Raw genomic sequence first — 21,362 nt, 5'->3', positions numbered from 1 at the left:
TTATATTATGGCGTAAAATTTCTTCATGACTCCTTCCGGTTAATCACTCCATGAGAAGGAAGTGTTTACATAAATTATTTAGAATTATTCTGTGTGGGATTTTGTCTATTTTCCATAATTATTTACTTATTTAATCATACATTTATTCAGTGTTGACTCTTGGATATTTATTTTATACTTTGCATTATAATCCAATAGTATTCTATTTACTTTGTTGTTCAGTTTGTTCCAGCTTTGCCATTGGGAGCTCTTTTAGCTTGCTTTTGTGTCCTTTTGACATACTTCCGTCATTGCCTTTTTTGTTTTTTTTTCTTTTGTTACTGTTGTTCTGTTTTATATTTGTCGTCATTTCCACAAGCCTTTACTTTCTGGCACTACAACATGCTCCAGTTTTATCTTGTACATTCTCTGATTCAGTCCTAAATCAGCCATTTCTCCAACATTCCCTGGTTCATTTTATTGGATAATGACATGAAAACCAAGATCTAATCTCTAATAATAATAATCTCTAATCTCTAATAATAATCGTTCATTATTATTGGAGTGCCATATTTTCTAAATCTCTCAGTTGTCAAATCTTGGCCAACTAACCTGTGTGTATACTAACCTGTGTAAATAATATACATATCCATAAATATGTGTATACTAACCTGTGTAAATAATATACATATTCATAAATGTGTCTTGATTGATCCTTCTTTACATATATTAAGCTGATGACACTGATGTCTCCAATTCTAATCCATTGCCACATAGATCATTCTAGCCCTTTGCTTCTCTGTAACCTCCACTCCAACAATGATCAATCTGATTCACACCATCCAACACCCACTTACTTACTTATTTACTTACTTACATCTACAGTGGTTTCAGAATTGTTAACTAGTACCCCAATGGTACTGCCAACGAAAGGCAAAATTCACAACTTCACCAACTAGAATACTATGTTTTTGTATAATTCCTTTTTCCTTAATCTTATAGAATCCAATCATTTCCAAAGTTACATTAATGAGCACCTTTTTACCAAGCCCCAGTGAAATTATTTCATACATATATAGCAGAATTAGATTCTTTTGTCACAGTCTGTATCCCATCTTGGGATCCCTGACCTACTAAATAATTTGTTTTAAAATCTGTATACATTAGGATCCACTCTTTGTACTGTAAAGTTCTATGAGTTTTGACAAATACATGGTCATGATGAATATACCTTATATCATACAGATTAGTTTCACCACCGTAAAGAATCCTCTGTGTATTCAATTCTTCCCATTGCCAAGTCCCCAGCAACCACTGATGTGTTTATTATCTCTAAATTTTTTTCTTTTCCAAAATTCCATACAAATATATGTATTATACGATACTATACAAGGTGTAGCTTTTAAGACTGGCTTCTTTCACGTAGCAATATGCATTTAAGATACTTTCATGTGACTGGATATCTCATTCCTTTTTATTATTGAATAGTATTCCATTGTATGAATGTATCATAGATCGTCTATACATTCACCTATTGAAGGACACCTTGGCTGCTTCTAGTTTTGGGTGATTATAAACAAAGCTGTTATAAATATTTTCATTCAGATTTTTGTGTGGACATAAGTTTTGAAATCAGTAGGGTAAATAAATGCTTAGAAGTGTGATTGCTGGATCATATGGTAAAACTATGTTTATCTTTGCAAGAAACCATTGAACTCTCTTCCACAGTAACTCTACCATTTTGTAACCCACCAGCAATAAATGAGATTATCCATTGCTCTCCATCTTCATCTACTATAAATTACTTTTGATTGCTATTGAATTTTAATAAGAAGCATACAGTATATACTGTTTTGTGTCGTTTCTTTTTTTATGCTTTCGATTTTCAACCACGTTTTTGCACGTCAATACGTTTTTTTCATTGCTTTGAAACATTGCATTATATAAATATACAACACCTTATTTATCCATCCTCTTATTGATAGATATTTGAGTTCTTTCTAGTTTTGGACTATACTGAATAAAGCTGCTACAAACATTCTTGCCCAAGTATTTATTTGAACATATGTTTTATACTTTCATTTCTCTTATACTAATGTGTAAAATTACTGGATCATAGGGTAATGTATATTTAAGAAATTTCCAAATACTTTACTAAATTAGTAATTCTCTCTTACAGTTCTACCAACAAAGTTTGAATGTCAGTTGTTCCAACAGTCCACTATAAATTCGTTTTGTCAGGATTTTATTTTTTTTAATTGTAGCCATTCTTGTGAGTATGATGTAATAAATTTTTAATTTCTGGAGGAAATTGGACAGTTTTCATCTGTTTATTTGTCATTTTTATATTTTTATTTATGAAGTATGTAGTTAATACATTTACTTATTTTTTCTTTAGCTACTTTTTGTTATTGATTTTTGAAGTCTTTTATATATTCTGCATATAGGAACTTGAATGAGATATAATTATTTTGCATATTTTACTCATTATCTGAAGTTGGCCTCCTCATTTTCAGTAGCGTCTTAATAAGCAGAAAATGTTAATTTTGATAAAGCAGAATTAATTCATATTTTCTTTTACATTTAATTAGTATTATGTTTGTTCTCTCAAATATAATCTTGTATAATATCTTAGAACCTTTATAGTTTTAGATTTAATGCTTAGGTTTGTGATAAATCTAAAATTAATTGCTGGGTATGGAGTGAGTTAAGGGTTAACCAATTTATAATATGTCTTCTCAACATAATTTTTTTTAAAGAAATTATTTCCATCCATCACATTAATTCAGCAAATTGGTCAAAAATCAATTTTAGATCTACTTCAGGGCTCTCGATTCTGTCTAATTGATCCATTTGTTTATCCTTATACCAATACCAGATTCTCTAGATTGCTGTAGTTTTTATATTACAACTTAAATGTTCTCCAATTTTGACATAAAATAGTTCATAACTTTCCTTTATTATCTTCATTCTATAAAAATTGTAGTGATATATCTGATAAAGGAGGCAGGAATGTACAGTGGAGAAAGGACAGCCTCTTCAATAAGTGGTGCTGGGAAAACTGGACAGGGACATGTAAAAGTATGAGATTAGATCACTCCCTAACACCATACACAAAAATAAGCTCAAAATGGATTAAAGACCTAAATGTAAGGCCAGAAACTATCAAACTCTCAGAGGAAAACATAGGCAGAACACTCTATGACATAAATCACAGCAAGATCCTTTTGGACCCACCTCCTAGAGAAATGGAAATAAAAACAAAAATAAACACATGGGACCTAATGAAATTTCAAAGCTTTTGCACAGCAAAGGAAACCGTAAACAAGACCAAAAGACAACCCTCAGAATGGGAGAAAATATTTGCAAGTGAAGCAACTGACAAAGGATTAATCTCCAAAATTTATAAACAACTCATGCAGCTCAATAGCAAAAAAACAAACAACCCAATCCAAAAATGGGCAGAAGACCTAAATAGACATTTCTCCAAAGAAGATATACAGACTGCCAACAAACACATGAAAGAATGCTCAACATCATTAATCATTAGAGAAATGCAAATCAAAACTGCAATGAGATATCATCTCACACCAGTCAGAATGGCCATCATCAAAAAATCTAGAAACAATAAATGCTGGAGAGGGTGTGGAGAAAAGGGAACACTCTTGCACTGCTGGTGGGAATGTGAATTGGTACAGCCGCTATGGAGAACAGTATGGAGGTTCCTTAAAAAACTACAAATAGAACTACCACATGACCCAGCAATCCCACTACTAGGCATATACCCTGAGAAAACCATAATTCAAAAAGAGACATGTACCAAAATGTTCGTTGCAGCTCTATTCACAATAGCCCGGAGATGGAAACAACCTAAGTGTCCATCATCGGATGAATGGATAAAGAAGATGTGGCACTTATATACTATGGAATATTACTCAGCCATAAAAAGAAACAAAATTGAGCTATTTGTAATGAGGTGGATAGACCTAGAGTCTGTCATACAGAGTGAAGTAAGTCAGAAAGAGAAAGACAAATACCGTATGCTAACAAATATATATGGAATTTAAGAAAAAAAAATGAAGAACCTATGGGTAAAACAGGAATAAAGACACAGACCTACTTTAGAATGGACTTGAGGATATGGGGAGGGGGAAGGGTAAGCTGTGACAAAGCGAGAGAGAGGCATGGACATATATACACTACCAAACGTAAGGTAGATAGATAGTGGGAAGCAGCCGCAGAGCACAGGGAGATCAGCTCGGTGCTTTGTGACCGCCTGGAGAGGTGGGATAGGGAAGGTGGGAGGGAGGGAGACGCAAGAGGGAAGGGATATGGGAACAGATTTATATGTATGACTGATTCACTTTGTTATAAAGCAGAAACTAATAAAAAAAACTGTAGTGATATATTTCAATCATGATATCAGTAATCCGTATTTTCTTTCTGCTTTCTTGCTTGATTTTAACTAATTAATTTTTTTTTTAGTTTTTTCAAAGAACCAATTCTTTGCTTTTAAATATTTTCCTAAACATTGTTCATTTTTCATGTCATTGATTCCAATGTTATCTCTAGTTTTTAAATTTGGTTTGGATGTTATTTGCTCTTTTCCCCTTGCCTCTTTAATGTAAACAGATCATAAGTTTTAATGTTTTTCTTTTCTGATATAGGCAACTAAAGTTGTAACCTTCCATATAAAGACATTTGTAGCTTTGTCCCACAAACTTTGACATTTTTTCATTTCCTTTCACTATAAAATACATCCTATTTCTTTTGTGCTTCCTTCTTTAATTTATGGATTATTTATGTGTGTTGCTTAATTTCTAATTATTTTTATATTTTCTAGATATTTTATCATTTATTTTTAATTGATCCTCTTGATTTCTAATTTAATACACTTGTGAATAGAGATTACAAACCTTTTCATTTTATCAAAAGTTTTTTTTAAGACCCAGCATATGATCTATTTTAGTGAGTGTTCCATATGCACATTTAAAAGAACGTGAATTTTGCAAACTGTTGCATGTAGTGTTCAGTAGGTCAAATGGATCTATAGTGGTTCAGATTTCTATGTCTTTACTGACTTGTCTATTTGTTCTATCAGTTACCAGAAGGGGGCATTAAAATAAAGATTTTAACAATGATTTTTTTTCAGTTAGTTTATTTTCAACTATGATTATGGACTGAATTTATCCATTTTTCCCCTTAGTTCTAAGAATTTTTTGCTCTGCTATTTAGTGTATACACACTTAATATTATTATATCTTCTTAGTATATTCATCCTTTTATCACTGTGAAATACTCATCTTTTTCTGTAGTAGTACTCCTGTTTTGAATTCTATTCTCTGATAACACAGCCTTATCAATTTTTTATATTATATATATATATGTATATATAGTACATATATATTATATATAGTATATGTACACTATGTACTTCATTTTTATCTTTTACTTTCCATCAGCCTTTATGTTGGGTCACTTATTTTAAAAAATCCTTGGGATTTGCTTTCATATATTATGATAAACTTTGTTCTTAAATGAAAGAGTTGGCCCTGTTGGTATTACCAGACACATCCCTTGAAAAATCCCTGACCTCTAGTAGCCATGTGCAGTTCCAAGTCACAGTTGTATCACAAGAGGCTAAAAAATTACTTAGAAATAGATCTCCACTCGAATGAAATCTGAAGTTTATCTTCTAGAATCAGAATAGGGAGGGTGTTTTTGACCATCACCTAATTTCTTGGTGCCGATATTGAAAAACAACTTTTTCTACATAGTAATACATTCTTACTAATGTCCCGTCATAACTGATCCCTTGGCACCTTTGCGTACATTCACTATGGCTTATAAAATCATCTCTATCTAGTAAAAAAAAAGCTATTCTCTTGTATGAATTTTCAGTATTAAATAAAGCAAAAAGTCATAAAGCATTTTTCATTACATATGAATTACAAATATGCTAATAGTTCTTAATAAATATATAAGTGATTTAAAGAAATTATAAGGCAAAATATTTTGTGGCATGTGAACAAGGTAACAGTTGCTTTTACACATTTGACATTGCTGAAACATGGCAACTGTAATATTTAATATTAGAATTTTATCAATAGGTCATTCTGTTTTATTTTCTGATAAATTTGTCATTAATTAGGCAATTGATCTCATTAATGTCTTAGTAATAGTACAATGTGAATATTACAAACATTTTTAAATGTTTTTTTCTGTAAGCAATACAAGACTAAGTAGTGCTCTTTAATTATAGTGTCCTTTCTGCCTTTAAAAGGAAAAATCATAATCCATATTCAAAAAAAAGGGTTATTTTGGATTTTGTCATGACAAACTATATAGTTTGGCTTACCTGCCATCTTGCTATGTCATACCTGAAAATTAACATAAAATATTTGATGGCTTCATTATACTTCACAAAATATTTTGTAATGGGCAATACACTAGTTATAGGAAATTAAAAATTCTCAGTCCCATGAAATCTAATTCTCAAATATTCATCAGTGTAATTATTCTTTTTTTAAATTTTTTTTCTAATTGCCTGAGCAGAGTCTTCTACTTGGAGATTCACTTTTACCTGCACATACAGATTTTCATTCTATATTTTTCCTGTTCATTTTATTTACAATTATGATGTCATTCTACATTTTAATGTTTTATGACTATGCTTATCACCATAGTTACATTTCATTAAACTAATTTTGGGTCATTTACCCATAATTTACCCAATTAAAATACAACACAACAATCACCAATATTATGCATTTAAAACAGTCTGAAATTACACTAAATCACATACGTCAAAATAGACTGTAAACTCTTTCCTGAATACAGCTCTACAGCAGATACCCATACTTTAGAACTTTTGTTGTTAAATACTTGAAAAAGTTTATGAGAAAATAATAATTAAAATTTTATCATATTGTTATATTAATGTAAAACTTTTTATTGCATGCATTTCCTATGAAGCAGCCAAACTACTGAAGCACTACTGAGAAACACCAAGAATTGAATTTTAATAAGTGTTTATGGAGAATTTATTTTAGAGCAATGGCTCTCAATTTTTTTATTGGTTAACACCTGAGAGTATTGCCATGTATAATGTTCCCCCAGGAATACTTTTTTCTCAGCTCTATAGGAGAGTTTATGTACAAATTTTTCTGATCAAATTGTAATTTTCTTCCTCCAACTCCAGTTATGTCATGGATTTAGATAGTCATCATGTTTTAAAGCGTTATTTTGAAAATAAGGTTAAAACTTTTTTATTGGTCTGATTTTTTTCATTGTATTCTTTTAAGATAATATGCTTTGAATTTTTCTCTTAAAGGAGAAAGCTGAGAAATAAAGGTAAAACTATCCCCTTACCCCCCCTCAAAAGATCTGAGAGCATTGTGCTAGGTAAATAAAACAAATACTTTTAATCTACCTAACTTTATAAATTGCAGATGAGAAAACTGAGGTTAAATAACTTGTACAAATTTATACAACGAAGTTGGATCCAAACTCATAATTATTCGAATCTGATGCCCATTATGTTGCCTTTCAAAGGATAACAAAGAAATGATTTTATGTACTGACTAAAATTCATTGAGTGTCAAAGCAAAGTTCTTAGACCCCCGTATTGGACTAATTTCGAGTACTTAAAAAATGAGGCATGCCGATTGATTTAAATAATATTTCTTATTGAGGCCAACTATTAAAATTACTCTCAACCACAGCCATATTCAACTGCTAATATACTGAAGCTCAAGTTAAAGGCAATATTTATTTGTTCTTTAACCAAATATTAGATAATTTTTCTCATACTCATCAAATGAAATATTTAAATGAAATATAGATTTCAGTCATTGAGTTCTTTAGAGAATTCAAAATGATTTATGGAGTTATCGTATAAGCTCTGGGGTTTATATGTGTTCATTCATATTTACAAATTCATACATATTTACAAATAAATCTGCTCAAATCTAGTTTCAATAGATTGATATTCATATATTTTATTCATTTTATTTTCATAATTTGTTTACTCAGAAATATTGAATTTTAGAAATTCATTGCAATGGATTTCTATGGATAGAACCTTATAACTGTGTTTATTAAGTACAAAACTCATTTTTTTCTTATAATCTACTACGAGGTCACTTATTTTTGAGATGCATAATAATAATATTCTTCACCAACTACTTACCAGATCAATGTTAATTATTCTCAAATGTATATTTATGCCTCATAGAGAATTTGGACCATTTTGATAGAACTCAAAGTATTGGTCACATTATTGCATTTGGTCTGGCATCTACAAATGGTAATGGTAAATATGAAGAGGGTTAAGAGACGTTCCTGACAGATGAGGCTTCATTTTCTGCTTATACTTCTTTTAAATTATTTGTTAAATCATTTAAGTTTACTTGACAGATCAGGTGAACTAAATCTAATGGCTGCTCCCTGATTTAATCACTCAATTAAGTTGAAACAATCGAGAAATGCTGTGTAGGTAAGCATGACAAAAGCCATAGAAAAGCTTAAGAACTTGGAACTTATAAATAAAGACACCTTCTGGCATGGAAACTAGAATGGAATTAATAAAAAGATGTGAAAATTGTTTTACCTCAAAGGAGAAAAGAAGTGCAAGAGAAAGGAATCTAGTCAACGAGAAGCATAGGAAATGGAAATTCCCAAAGTTATAATCTGTGTGCCTCCAGCCCTCTCCCAGGAGATGATGTGCAGTCCACTAGTAGGAGAAATCTTTCCCTTCTCAGGCAGGCACACAGGGTGAGGATCCCTGATGAAGTTTCAGGAAAAAGTAACTTGATGCTCTAAGCTGCTCAGTCACAAAGCTCAATACCTATAATCTGAGTTTTGTATCACCAGCAAGTCCTGTATCACTTCTGAAAAAAATAATCGGCTTCCCATGTAGGTTTTCTCAAAGGGAAGACAGTACCTGACAAACGAAGATACATTTCAATTACACTTATATTTTCATTCAGGTTAAAACATAAGTATATTGTCATTTTGGGGTAATGCCAATCAGCACAATAAGCATCCACATCTAGAAAAAGCATGGCTGCTGGAGGTGGTATGCTAGAGTGGAGAGCCAGATACAGATCCCCAGCCTAGACAATGATAGTTCTAATACCAGAAGTTCTCTGCAGCTGACATTGGCAGAGTCAGTGAAAGAGATCCAATTTAGTTTTATTAGATCTGATAAAAGAAGACAAAGCCAGGCAAATTAGATGCCTAAGCAAAACCTTAAGTGAAAAAATATATAACTTTATACTAAAGGCAAATAAGATTCAATAAATAACTTGGGAGAAAAATTTTAACTAATGAGGACCTACTGTGTAGCACAAGGAACTATTGTCAGTACTCTGTAATGGCCTATATGGGGAAAGAATCTAAAAAAAAGTGGATATATGTATATGTATAACTGATTCACTTTGCTATAGAGCAGAAACTAACAACATTTTATTTTTTATTTTTATTTTTTTAACATCTTTATTGGAGTATAATTGCTTTACAATGGTGTGTTAGTTTCTGCTGTATAACAAAGTGAATCAGCTATACATATATATACATCCCCATAACTCCTCCCTCTTGCGTCTCCCTCCCACCCTCCCTCTCCCACCCCTCTAGTAACACAACATTTTAAATCAACTTTACTCTAATAAAAATGTTTTAGAAAGCTAAAATAAAAATTTCCTTTCTTATTCTAAAGTTGCACTGTGCAGCAAAGTCACCACTAGCTACCTGTTACTATTTACACATAAGTTTAACATAATTAAAATTAAATAAAATTCAATTTTATCAATTGCAGATTTCAGTGCTCAATAACCACATGTGGCTAGCGGCTACTGTATTGCATAGTGCAGATCTAGGGCATTTCGATCATTACAGAGAGCTCTACTGGGCCATGCTTCTCCAAATGATGGTCTCAAACATTTGTGGGATAGTATAGCAACTTGCATTTGCAAGGATATGTCACCCAGGGTTAAAGGTACAGCTTCTAAAAAGAGAATTCTATGGAGATCAACAACTCTAATTCAGCTGAAATAAAAGTTCAGACTTTCAAAACTTGTGACTAGATTTTGGACTGTGATGAAAACATCAAGGTCTTGTGGAAACACACAGTTGTCTTTTCTCACTGGTGTCTCTAAAATTCCAACAGATATGAGTGTATTTCTGTTAGTCATTCATGGATTCATTCATTCATTCACTCATTCAAAAAATGTTGAGTATAAGAAACATTTGTTGGACACTATGGAAGAAGGTCAAAATACAAAGAACACAGAGATACAGACAGTTGCTATAAGAATCTCATTACCGAAAAGTGGAGATATACCATTAGTGCTATAATGGAAATAGTTCTAGCTGATTTCAAAAAGGTGATTCTGTCAGAAATTTTGAGAGTTATTTAAGGCAAGATGAAACTGGGGACAAGAAAATAAGTTAATGTACCAAATCTGAAATCAGGCAATAGTAGAGGTAATGGAAAGAAGATAAATTCAAAAATAGTCAAGAGGACAGCTGTCTACAAGTTCCTTAGAGATTGGGGCTAACTCTTAATAAGTTAGTTCACATATATTTAAATCACTAAATAATCACTTCTTGAATGAAAAGATACTCAGGAGGAGAAGTTAATACAATTTATAGTAGAAGTCAATATAATTGAGCATAGGGGTAACGGAGAATGAGGTGTGAAAAATAACTCTCGCAAATCCGTTCCATCCTGTGTTCTCTTATCCTATTGTAAGACACAATTCTCCAGGCTGTTGTCAAGCCAGAAACCTGGGAGTCATCTTTGATACCTCCCTTACCTTTTCTCCACAAGCAATTATATCTTTTCACTCTAATTTCTTAATTTCTCTCAAAGTTGTTCAAATTTTGTCATCCTTACAGGGATTACAACCATCAATTTCTTTTCATGGTTGTTTTGTTTTTTTCTTTAAAGACTCCAAATCTAGGTTCCTCCTCAAACGAATTCTCATCCTGCCACAGAGGATGGCATTCCTTTAGGGTCTTTCCTTCCTCCCCCTGATGTATTCACAACCTGAAAGGTAACCTTTGGACCCTGTTTAAGCTTTTATAGTTTTCTGAATAAGGTGTACTCTTGTTCCTCTTTTCATCTTTAAACTTATCCCTCTACTGGCAATGCTCCTCACACCACACCACATACTTTGCCACATAGGGTCCACCAGGCAGCTTATGCACAAATTCCTGAGGAGGCTTTCCCTGTCCATCTTTTCCCGGTCTTCCATCTGGATTAGGTGCATTCTCCACAAGGTCATAATATCCTGTGAAAGAGCACTTTTCACAAAGGATTTTGACCTGTTTATTGTAATATATTTGATTTAGGTTTTTCTGCATCTTGTAGAATGCTTAGCAGTGACTCTAATCAGGATGTGAAATACAGAGAGAGGAGATTTGAGGGAAATCTATAGATGCCCAGTTGGTTACACAGAGGTGTCTGGCAATCAGAGAATTATTCTAGGCTTGATATAAATATGAGAGTCACTGAAATCTAGCTAGTAATATAAGCAATGGGGTTGTAGTAAACATCCATGAAGAATACGTTGAGAAAGACAAGAAGAAAGGCAGAGTCTCTAGATGATTTCTTGATTTCCCTTTCAGTCCATAGTTCAATATTAAAAGCTAAATAAAAGACTCACTGGTAACCCATGCCTTCTCCCATCTTTGTGTCTGATCCTGTTACTAGCTTAGAATATTAATGACATTTTCATATTATATTTTCTTGATACTATTAATTATTATTTCTTTAATTTTCAACTTGACTCTCCTAACATTTCAGTATAATCAGATCACCAGAACAGTCTTCTCTGCCACCCTCCATTCTTTGCCAATAGATTTTTGACTATTTATTGGTGCCTTGTTATTTTCTTGAGATGCACTGTTCACTTTTGTTTCAACAAATATTTATTGGAAGTCTAAGCCTTGAAATTTTTCCACAGACACAAAAACAAATTATGTGAAAGAGAACAGGACATTGCCTCCCAGCTGCCTATTGAATAATCAAGGATTTGTTCTACTAATAGGCATAAGAATTTTTTTTCTTCCTTTCTTACTGGGAAAATAAGCAAAGTAAGTCTTTGTGTATGTGGATCCATGCATTTTCAACATTTCGTTTTAAGGGGACAGGCTCATGCACACCCCTAAGGGTTATTTGGGTGCTCTTCCTGGAAACACAATTGTCAAAATTGTCTTTGAAAAACTCAAATTTGAGCACATAACTTCTCTAGTCAAAAATTTTTAGTATTTCTGACTGTACTAAACATATAAAATTCTTTATATGAGCATCAAAACCTCTAATAAGGCAGTCTGTGGTTAAATGCCAGTCTTACTCTCATGTCATTCTTTTCCTTGCTCACTGTGCTTTGGTTACACTATTCTTTTATTTTCCCTGCCTCAGTGTTTTCACACATGCTATTCCTTTTTTTTAAAAACTAATTGATTTTATTTTTTTGTTTTTTAATTTATTTATTTATTTATTTATTTTTTTTATTTTTATTGAAGAATAGTTGATTTACAGTGTTGTGACACATGCTCTTTCTTGAGTGATCCTTCCCTAGAACTTTCAGCTTCTCTCTCTTTCCTTATTCAATTCCAATTTTCACAGTTTAATTTACTCAGAGACAATCTTTATGTTCTGTACTCACTATACTGGGTAATTGGTTTAATGTGTAACAATGTATTGATCCGTGTAATTATTTGTGCAATGTTTGCCTACCCATTATACCATAAGCTCTTTCAGAAAAATCCAGTCTCCTTGTTAACTGTTGAATCTTTAGTTAATGGTATAATATCTAGCTTACAGGAGTTTTTGAGGAAACTTTGTGGAATTAACATGCTTCAAGTTATTTTCTTTAGAAGGAATTTAATCATAAATCATGATCTACAGACTCTCAACTAGCCTTAACAGAAATATTACTGACACAAATAGGATTTACTTCAGAAAGGACTGAATAATTAATTAACAACACCGCAAGCATGGCAATGTAGAAGCTAATCCCTAAAACATATCATTATGCACTTGAAACTATCATAAATGAATTATGTATATCAGTTCTGTGTCTGTTGCCACTATGATCACAAGAATTTTTTTAATTCTATTTTTAGACTTCTTTTACTGAAATTTAGCTAACCTTAAAACTAATTTGCTTAAATTTTTTCAGGCTATAAAATATAAATTAAAATTGTTTCTGAAAGAAAAATTTATATATCACAAATAATTGAATACCTACTATGTGAAAGACAGTATGCTAAGTCCTAGAAGACTTCAAAAAGAGATCTTAGATACATTTCTACTCGTAAGTTAGACCATGAAAAATAAGTAGACACTTTTGTAGGGAGAGAATGAGATAAGAAACTTTCAGATACAGCAAGTGTAGAAAATGAGAAAATTTACGGCAAAATTATTAATCAGTTATTGGGTATGTTTGAAATGTAGAATTTTTGGGTGCAGCAAGGAAAATGAAGCTAAAAGACAGTTTAGAATCAGTTTATATGAGTTCAAAATGTCTCTAAATGGCATGTCAAAAAGCTACTATTTATATTGTAGGTAACAGAGAAAAAAATCAAAGACTATTTTGCTCTTTACAGCAAACAAATGATTTATTAGGTCTATTTTGTAAAAAAAATATAGCACAACAAAAAAACTCTATTGGGGGTGTGAGGAGTGGAAAAATACTGGCAATGGAAAAACTAGGTAGAAAGTACTTGCACTGGAACAGTAAAATGTAATAAGGATCCGGCCTCTGTGTACCATGTATAAAGAATCCAAAATATCTGAGGGCATTTACTTGTTTACTTTTGTACCTCCTCCACAAAGTCTGTCCCAGTGACAGGCTATACTTCGTATACTATATCTTTGTAACTTGAAGATCAACAGTCTTTGAAATGTAAGTGGAGATCTAGATAAGTGCTGAGGGGAAAGGGAAATTTTTAGGTGGAGATCATTTAAGCAGCAATTTGGAAAGACTCAGGCAAAAGGAGCAATGCCTAATAGGTTGGAAACATTTCCTTTAAAGTCAGGAATAAACAAAGTTGTCTACTGCTACCTATTATATTCAACATTGTATTAGAGGTCATAGCTCCATAAGACAAGAAAAAAACTTAAAAACAAAAGAGGAAGACATTCATTATTTGCATATCATGTGGCTGTTTACCTAGAAAATCTAAAACAACCGAGAATCAAATATATAGAAATAAAAGGAGAATTTAGCAAGGTGATTGAATATAAGATATATTGAATATAAGATATATATATGTATACATGTATACATATATATGCATTTCTATGTACAAGTAACATACAGTATAAAAACAGCATTTTTAAATAGACAACATTTACAATAGCTACAAAGACTGTAAATTACCTAGGAATAAATAAAATAAATATGGAGAACTATAAGCAAAAAATAGTAAAGGACATTAAAGAAGACAAATAAGTGTCTACGAGTAAGAAATAAATTCTTTCCAAATGGATACAAAGATTTGACTCATTATGATTAAAATTCCAACAGTTTGTGTGTGTGTGTGTGTGTGTGACTTGAATGGTTGATTTTGAAATTTAGGTGATATAACAAGATACTTCTCAAGACAAAGAATAAGGAATTATTAAATATAAAACCCAGAAACAGACCCATGCATATAGGAAAACTTAATATGTTCCAGATGTGGCATAGGAGATCACTGAGAGAAGATACCATTTAACAAATTGAGGGGGAAAATAGTTATACAGATGGGGGGAAATAATGTACACATTTGAATTTAACTAAAATTATAAAGTAAAACTTTGAAATTTTTAGAAAAACACAGATGAATACCACTGTTATCACTAAAGAAAACATTTCTTATACAGGGTACCAAAAGTGCTAACAAAAGAGTAATAGAATTATAACTTGGGCAACATTAAGCTTAGCAACCTCTGTTTATCAAACAGCCTTTAAGGGAAGTGAAAAATACATAGGTAACACATGGGGAAGAGACATTTGCAGAAAATAATATCAAGTAACAGATTAGATAATATCACTAGTGTATAGACTTCTAGAAATCATTAAGAAAAATAATTCAATAGAAACCTTGGTAAAAGACCTGAGTAGACATTTCAAGGAATGTGAAACACATGTAGCTAATACACATAAGGGAAGATAAAAATTGTACTAGTCAAGAGGGAAATTCAAATCAAGACCACAATGACATTTGACACGTTTGATAAGCAAAAATTTTTTTTTAAAATCTGACAAAATCCAAGAGTTTGAGAGGGAATGGATTATCAGTTTCTCTTACATATTACTGATGAAGATGCTGATTGGTACAGTGGCGTTGGCAGTGTTGTAGAGCAGAACATTGACATACCCTGAGGCTCAGAGTATGTATAACCAAGAAGAATTTTAATACATTAGTGCCAGGAGACATATACAAAAATATACATACTAGCATGATGTACAGCTTAAAAAGAAAAAAAATTCTAATACCCACTATCTGGACAACAAATAAATAAATTATAGTAGGTGCAGTCAATAAATATTATACAGTAAAAAATGATGAACAAGAGCGCTCAGGAGAAAAGCAAATCTTAGTAATATAAATTTCAGTTTAAAAAGGAAGTTTCAGAAGACATTCTGGAGTGTTACACTTGTTCTCTCTCTTTCTATCCACCTGTCCCCCAGGAAATTTACACTTCCACTGTGTATTGACTGAATAGTGCCTAAGAACATTGGAGTCATTCTGCCTGAGTTTGACGACTACCATACTTTAAAAAATGATTTCAGTTCTCCTGTCAGTGGTTTCCTTGTCTGTAAAATGATAATAATATTAGCCTTAGCCCATAGGGTTACTCAGAGAATCGGAGGAGGTAATTCATATAAAGTACTCATTATACATTATGGCGCAAAAATTGTTAGCAATCTTTATACTGATTACTGAATTCCTCATGAAACTATGTGAATTTTTGCCTACTAAATATTTTGAACCTGTCTCTGTTGATCTTCACTGCTACCAATTGGGTTTAATCTAAACTAACATAGTATCTTACCCAGACTACTTACTGTTATGACCTCTTCACTAATCTCCTATAACTGCTCTGTTACCTATTTAAACCATGCTTCAAATTGAAGCCTGAGTGTTCTTTACAAATTGCAGATCTTATCCAACAATCTTGCTTCTGCTTAAGAGATTTAAGTGGTTTACATTGCTCTTTGGATAAAGATCAAATCATTAAGGTCACTTGTATTACCTTGCCAAAGTCCGGCTCTGAGCTATATTTTAAATGCATCTCCATTACATATTCCCATGCCTTCTTTGTGCTCTATCAACACTGGCTGCCTATCAGTTCCTCAAGAACATGCCATACTCCCTCATATCACACAACTCTTACAGGTACTTTGTCACAGGCTTGTGAAACTTTTTACTGAGTATCTGCTTCTCATCCTTTATATCTCAGTGCAATCATCAGTTTCTCTGGTAAGTCTACCCCAATTTTCTAGTCTAAGTAAAGTTCTTTTATTATAGGCTCTCATAAAACACCATACCTTTCCTTCCCATCACCTGTGTGAAAGAGAGTCAAGTGCATTTTTTCGTAAACTTTTGGACAAGAGCTAAATATTTGAGATTTTTCTATTTCACCCCATTTCAACAAGAATGTTCTCAGTATTCCAAAGTCAATTGTGAGGTAACTGTTCACTTCTACCGTGAAAGGAAAGCAAGAAACTTTTAAACAAAAAGAAAAAAAAAAAGGAGCACTAATGGAATATTTTCTTGTACCTAGGTGAGGACAAAGGAAAAAAGAATCAACACAGATGGCAATAGTTTAGGTCAGAGAAAAACCTAGGTAACGTTATATTTGCATATAATGGGAAATCGCCACCCTGAGTAATAGGATGGCAGTAATGCTCTAACAGCAGAGTTGACATCTCAGTTTATGTTCTCCATACCTGGAAGAATCCTACCCTGTGCCACGGTTTGAAGTCAATAGACGTTACGTAGTCCTGGGAGGAACACACAAACCAATAATATGTTTCATTACACCAATAAGTGCTTCTCTGTGCATCCTTTATAAATATAATCCAATTTTTCACATTTTCAACTATTAAACTGCACTACTTGAGCTTAAGTGGGTGAAGTCTCATCATTCATCTGAATCTGAAAGAAAGGAGCACTTCTTGGTGATAGCACTTTTCAGTTTGTATTTATGCATTTAGCACATTTGATTAAATTCAGCCTCCTCTTCTAGACTTTAAATTATCACAACAAGCACCATGTCTCTTTTTGATCATATTGCACACCCAGAATCTAACATAAAACTTAGTTTATAATGTAGGTTCACTGATTTTTAAATATAAACAAATGGGTGCATACTTATTCTTGATGGCGGGGCACAGAGTAACAGGCCAATTCTAATCAAGGTGTCTGGGTTTTTAAAGAATGAGGAAGAATATTTTGGGAATCAAAGGAATATATATAAGACAGGTCTTTGTCTATAACTAAATGAAAGGTATTCTGAAAAAGAAATTGCCAACTGCTTCCTCTTTTGTTGAATTTCAAGACAAATATTGTCATAAGGGAAAATCCAGGTTTCCATTAGGGAAAAATATAAGAAATGTAAAGAAAAACAGTAAGATATGGGAAAATCTGATAAAAAGAAAACGGTAGTGGTAGATGGCAAACAGGTGGTAAATGAACAAAATAGGGAGTGAACAGAATAAGGTAGGGTTTAGTGGGTTGGGGTGAGAGACCAGAAATACCGGGAGGGCAGAGATTGCAGTTTGTTCCCCCAAATTTTTCATACATTTTTTAGTAATAGAACACCTGATGTTTAGGGGGCATATGGCTGCCCAAATTAAAGTCTACATTTCCTATTCTACCTTAGAGCTAAGTGTGGCCATATCATTATTTCTGACCAACATAATGTGCAACTTGTGGTATGTGTCCTTACAAGGAAAGAGCAAGACCTTTTTAATTTCTTTTTGTTCTTCCTCCTGGTGGAAATGTGATTATAGTGGCTGGAACTATGGCATTTACCCTAAACTATATGAAAACCTTAGATTAGGAGCTGAGATACAAGATACATGTTAAAAAATAACTTAAAATATTATAGAAGGAGCATGTGTGTAGTGTGTCTTTTATTTCCCCTTTTAACATGAATTTTGTCCAAGGTGAGGGGGATTTATGATTTTAGATTTTTCAGTGTATATATCAAATCCAATGATATTGGATTAGATATTAAACTCTACATATTGACCTTAAGGTTAACTGGGCTGGTAATTGAGCGTGTTGTATTTTTGATGGTATAATATTATAGAAATCTCTAGTTGAAATGTAGGAAAACAGCTACTCTTCTTTGTAAAGAGGCAGGGATATATTTGTTTAATTTTTTTTTAAATTACACTCATAATAAATGTGAAGGCAAGGTACAGTGTAAGGCAGTACATTATAGAGGATTCTTAAAATCTTACAGTTCATCGTGGTTCACTAAGAAAGTGTTCCTTATCTACATTATAACACATACTTCTTGAGCTTTACAAAATGAAGTTGGAATGTTTTGAATTAGACCTAAGCCCTTAGGGTGTAAATTACATTGGATTCCAAATTTAGCATTATTTGACAGGCACTGAAATCTTCCCCATTTCAAAAATATTACTGGGCTCCATTTTGTGAAATTCATTTTTATTGTGAAAGTATCCCCTTTACATACTGAGTTAGAAAAAATATTTGGTAAGAAGTCATTGACAATATTACATTCTTTACAATTATAAAAGCAAGATCTGTTCTATCTCTACTCTATTAGAACCAGAGTAGTTCTAGTTTTTATTTGCCTCCTATCCTGGATTTCTGCAAATATTTTCTTTAAAGACAGGGTTCTTGTTCCAGATAAGAGTGAAGGATTGAATTAATGCATCAAATTTTGCTCCCTACTCAACCATAAAAATTGTAGTAGAGAGGTGTTTGTTGTTGTTGTTGTTTTAAATGTATAAAACTCCAAGAATAAGAACAAGAGGTGAAAATTTCAACAAAATTTTTGGAAGGAGAAAGCATATGAACAAATGATAGTTAACCAAGCAGACCGGAAAAAATAGAATTCCAAGTGGTCAGTGTGAAAAGCTGAGAACCAATCAGATTATATCACAGAATCCTCCAAGGCACAGGACCCAGCTGTGCAATATGCCTTAATATAACTAATAGTGTAGGAGAAAGAATACAACAAGGAGGACCTATTGAATATAGTTTGAAAACAGTGGATCCCTGTATTCTCCTCCCTCTTCTCACCCCTCCGAGGCTGTTCTTCACCCCTCATCAAAGTGATAAGGAATTATTCTCAAAAGCGAAAAAATGAAGAACTCCAGACTAGAAGATGCCAGGTCCAGTTGAAAGCCTGACTGCTAAATTTAAAACAGGGTGATTAAGTGACCTTAGTCATTCTGAATGCAGAATGCAGAGATCTCAAGAGCTCTTAACCTATGATTAGCAGAACATTGGCAGTCAGGGCCTTAATCTCCAGGCAGAAAATTAAAAGATACTCTTCTGGGGAATCAAAGGAAAGATCCAAAGATAGGGACATTTTGAAGGATTCATCAACAAATAGTCCCTCTAGACTAATCTATGGTAAAGCTCTAATTAGGTAAATATTCTCCCCTACCGTGCTGTGCACATAGAGCTTCCAAATCAGATTTGAGTCCCCTTTTCTTAATCATTAACAGGTTGCTCAGAATTAACAAGTATCTGAAGAAAACCTCTAATATGGAAGATAGAAATCCAAACAAGCACATAGGAAAATACAACTGGGAGAAAACTGAGGTCTTTTCAGGGAGAAAGAAATGTCCTAAGATTACTATTAATGTCTTCAGAGATATAAGAGAAATTATTACATTCATAAAACAAGAACTTATAGAAATTAAAATAATTTGGCAGAAATGAAAAACTCAATACAATATTTGGAATATAAAGATGACAGAAATGAGAAATAGGAAAGCAAAGGTAATAAATGTAGACTCAGCAGTTTGGTAGCTCCAGTATTTCAGGATGCTGGGGACAAGCAGAAGATCAAACAAACCTAAGAGAGAATTTAAAAAAAAAAAATTCACATACCAAGAATTGGAGATCTGAATGGCTTCACGTTTGTATAGCGTGAATTAGAAGTAAGAAAACAATGAAAAAGTGCTTTCAAATTTATCTAAGAAAATTATTTTCAATTTAGAATTCTACACCCAGCAAAACTAATAATTATTTATGAGAGTAGAATAAAAGCATTTTTACACATGAAATATCTCAAAAAGTTGACCTCTTGGGTAATCCTTCTTTAGAAGTCACCAAAATTAGAGATAAACCTAGAAAAGGGAGAACATCTGTTAAAGGCAACAGGGGATCCTACATGGTAGAGAAACTAAGGGGATCCTCAAATGGCAAGAATCTTACAATAATGATTGTGCTGCAGACACAAAGGGCCACTCTCGTGGACTCAAATTGAGCAATAGGACTCAAATTACAGATACACTCAGGACGGTCATGACCAAATTCTCACTACCATTTACCATCTTTTAAACTGAGGACAAAATTCCTAGGTGAGCCTGACCCATATTGTTTTTTTTTCCTGCTCTGTTTCCTGAAACAGCTGGGCACTCTCTTCTCTCTATTAAAGTATTCTGCTTAAATTTACACCTCAGAGTTGGAGGTGAGTGACAGTAAGCCTAGTTTCAGAATATATAGAATAGCCCACTTCCAGTGACAAACAATTCTTGGTGCACACTACAGCCAGATGCCATGATTCTCTTGTACATATGCATTGTATATGATTTGCTATATGCAAATTTCATAATAAACAAACATTAAAAAGCATTGTGCTAAAATACTTTAAAATCATTAGTGCTTAGTACATATACTCATTCAGTAATAACAAGGAACTTATTCTTAAAAATATGTAACTGAATTGCAAAATATTTGAAAGATTTTAATTAATAAAATATCCTTATCCATTTTACATATTTGTAAAATAGAATCTGTCCCTTTGCTGCTCCCATAATGGTTAGGGTTATTCTTGTAAATGTGTGGATATATCTCCTTGGTATTCTCATAGTTGTTAGGGTTACTTAGCTGTGAAATACAATGAATATAAATCCTTGATGCTTTCATCTGGTTAGGGTTATTTAATTGTGGCATGTGTAAATATACCCCCTCGGTGTTCCATACTGGCTAGAGTTATTTATTTGTGGTATATGTGTCTCCACTGATTACCTGGAGTCATCAGGTTACATTGTCGACTAGAATAGGCATTCTCTTCCTCTTCTTTTTATAATTTGAGTGTTAGATACTGGAGAATAATCTTACTCCAATATATTGCCTTTCCAGAGAGAGGAGACATTCTTTTACTG

The sequence above is a fragment of the Mesoplodon bidens genome, assembly GCF_964165515.1.
Source record: "Mesoplodon bidens genome assembly, chromosome: 12".
In the NCBI taxonomy this organism is placed as follows: Eukaryota; Metazoa; Chordata; class Mammalia; order Artiodactyla; family Ziphiidae; genus Mesoplodon; species Mesoplodon bidens.
This window is presented reverse-complemented; position numbering follows the sequence as displayed.